Source organism: Gordionus sp. m RMFG-2023, chromosome 3, assembly GCF_954871325.1.
Source record: "Gordionus sp. m RMFG-2023 chromosome 3, tfGorSpeb1-WG-v2, whole genome shotgun sequence".
NCBI classification, from domain to species: domain Eukaryota; kingdom Metazoa; phylum Nematomorpha; class Gordioida; order Chordodea; family Parachordodidae; genus Gordionus; species Gordionus sp. m RMFG-2023.
Genome location: NC_088777.1, coordinates 7,925,576 through 7,929,154, shown reverse-complemented (window position 1 = coordinate 7,929,154; position 3,579 = coordinate 7,925,576). Strand labels below are relative to the sequence as shown.

At 25.3% G+C, this 3,579-nt stretch overlaps 1 non-coding gene across 1 annotated transcript; it reads right to left on the bottom strand.

Moving 5' to 3' along the window:
- Nucleotides 1-1,320: 1,320 nt before the first annotated feature.
- On the bottom strand, nucleotides 1,321-1,392 carry Trnad-guc (transfer RNA aspartic acid (anticodon GUC)). Its single transcript has one exon. It is a non-coding gene; the product is annotated as a tRNA-Asp (tRNA).
- Nucleotides 1,393-3,579: the final 2,187 nt, after the last annotated feature.

Genomic DNA, 3,579 nt, shown 5'->3' with positions numbered 1-3,579 from the left:
TCAATTTTTTCATCAGAACACAGGTCTAGTTATAGCGAAAGAAAGCAAAGGCAAATGATACATAACTTAATTTAATTAATATTTTATATTATTTCAATGAACCATTCCTAACTAAAAAAAACGATAAATGGAATAACTTGCAGAAGATTCAATCCTAACGAAATCGATATTAAAGTCACGCTATATCATTTTTTTAACGAACCAAATGGCCAAAGTGGATAGCACAAAATACGAGGTTATAGATAGAAAGTTACCAGAATCGAGAAATGATTTGCAAAAATTGAAGCTGATTTATCATATCAAAGTCGAAAAACCTAAATATAAATGCGAGATTACGTTGACCAGAATAGCCAAATGTTATCCTCTCGAGATAGCTAAACATGGCAAAAAGGAGGCTAAACAGGGTTCATTCATTCATTTATTTATTCATTCAATAATATCAATATTTTAAATTTTTTTAAGCATAATCATTTCAAACTTAAAGTATATCATTTTAATAAGCCATGAATCTTCTTTGAGAGGGAGGGGGGGGGGGGGTTAAAAACCATTTTTTAAAAAACATTAAAATTAAATTTTACTATGATTAATTATCATCATACAAAATTTTTAGAAGTAATAAGGAGCCTGGAACAGAGGCATTTTTGGTCCTATTCCTTTCCGGCCAAAAAATTATATCTTATTCCACTTTTTGGAATCCGGGAAGCATTCTTTAGAAAAAACTAATTTTATTTCTATTTTATTCAATTCTTATATCCTATTAAGTAAGTTAATATAAGATCAGAACATAAATACTTTATTTTACATTCATGAGTCCCAAGCGATGTTAAGAGGCATCTGATAAACCTAATAAAGACTTTCATTTCTTGAAAATTATACAAAATTCTACCAACAATATATTGGTACCAAGGAATAATGAAATGACAAAATAAGATTATCTAACAAGAAAATTTACTAAACTCTTAATTTAAAAAAGTGGTAGATATCCAAGTTGCGTTATTTGCATATTCGTGGCATAATAATTTTTTTTATTAATAAATATGAAATTAGATAATGAGAGATGTTAAATTAAATATAATATAACATGCCAATCATTTAAGCCCGTTTTTCATTTTAAAATTTAATTGTTGGAAATATATTCATATTAAATGTATAAATACTTACTATAATTTTCGGACTTTTGTAACAAACTAAAATCTTTTTGAGCATAATAAAATACAAAAAAATTATGAGGATTCCTAAAATTCTTTGAATTAAGAATATATTTTAAAAACTGAGTGTAAAAAAATTAGTTGGTTAGTGCAATAAATAAATAGCATATACCTCCCCGGCCGGGAATTGAACCCGGGTCTCCCGCGTGACAGGCGGGGATACTTACCACTATACTACCGAGGATTATATACAATATATATTTTAATAATATATAATTATTTTTAAAAAATGTTTATAATAACATCAATTTCAAGTATTCTTAAAACAAATTATTGTTGCAATATGGTTCCCAATTTTATAAAATTACATTTAAATTGTTTGTTTTATTTTACATTATTTAGTATAAATGTGTTATTAATTGGTAAGTTTTAATGTAAAATATAATGTTAATCTATTTTAGGATATATGATTAATTATATTTATTTGGTTTAATAAGGCCTTTTGTAATATAATATTTAAAGTTAGCCCATTATTGGGAAATATTATTATATTACTTAAATATCAATTAGCTCGTATATAGTGTAATTTATAGCTTTTCAAGTTCATAAATGTATAAAACTATTATGTATATCTATATTGACCCCTCCCCATTTCCCCATATATAAGTGCAAGATTATGTTGATTACAAATTATTGTTATTTTACTTCTTCCCCAATATATCTACTCCCTTCCCCATTATAATGTATTAATTGATTGTATTCCCTTTTAAGGATAAAACATTAACTTCCCCAAAATAATTTTATAATTTGCACCTATCACATCAATCCACTTTAATGTAATATTTATCTAACCATTTTCACAGGAATTGTAAATTTTGGATGTTAGAGTTTTTTTTATTATTTTTTTTATAATCCTTCAACTACTCTACAGAATCTGTCTGATTATATTCTATAAAATCATTAAAAATCATATTATAATAACAATTTTCGTTATAATATAATTTGCCAGCCAAAAGATTAATTGTATTATCTCACTAAAGGAGGACACAGACTAAAATAGAATGAAAGGAGGGGGGGGGGGGGGGGTGAGGTGGTGGATAATATTTTTTAATATTCCTTTTTTTCGAAAATGATTTGAGTCATTTGTCAAGATATTTATGTGTTTATTTCTAACTGTCATTTTTTTTAAATTTATTTATAAAATATGATATCTTAATTCTCAAATTTGGCTAAACCCGGAACAAAGTTCTAAATTCCAAATATAAAATGATTTTAATTATGCTTTAAAAATTATAAAAGAATGACAATATTTTTTTTTGAAATGAAATAACAAATTCTGAGTCAGGATAGGTTCTCTGACCCATAATTAATTTCCTAAATTTAATACATATATACGCGATGATGTTTTATTATTTATTTATCATTTCATGGCTAGAGATCAAAGACTATTGAAGGGCCTATATGAATATAATAAAATATAAGTAATTCTTGTTGTAAATAAAGGCATTTAAAAAAATATAATTTAACAATTGTAATTAATACAAATGACTATATTATATAATATAAATAATTCTTATCGTAAATGCAATACTTTTATTAAATTATTATAATATAAAAAATATATAAATATTATTACTAAGAATTTATAAATAAGTTTTGCATATAAAAATCTTATGCTAAGAACATATTATAATCATATTCAAATTTTATGATTTGAATTTATAAAGTGAGGTCTACTTTTCTCACAGATTTGGATAATTCATATAGAATCAAATTTTTATCTAGAATAATCTCCTTATAAATATTTAATAAGGCTAATCCATTTAAACGGTTTTCACCGGTACTATTTTTTAAATAAGCTTTCAACCTTTTAAAGTTGCAAGGACCTTTCATTGGTACATGTACTAATCGGTAAGGTAGCTAAAATAAAAAAACAATGTTTTGATATTACAGGAATATAAAGTGAAATTACACATTAAAAGGGCCTGTAAGCATTTTAGGCTTTTTTATACCAAAATTCGACATCACAAAGTAACTTCTCATATGACCATTATAAATCATCAGAGTAAAACTCTGAAATTTTCTTAATATCCTATCGCGTTTCAAGTATAATCAACAATTCAGACTAGAGATATAAAGGTAAGGAAATATTTTCCCAAGAAATTTCCTTAATTTTCCCTTATTTTATTGTAAAAATTGGCAAATTTTAAAGAAAGGCAAATATTGAAGAGATATAAATCTTCCTTTAAAATTACAAGTCCGACAAGATGGGGAGGTTTTGTTATAATGTTACAAAGTTTTTTGAAAAATAAGGAAGTTTTGCAAGAAATTGCAATTTCAATTTTCATTTTATTTATAGACAAATAAAGAAGGGGACAAAGAAGGTAGTGTTAATGTTAGGGTTAGGGTTAGTGTTAGATTTAGGGATAAA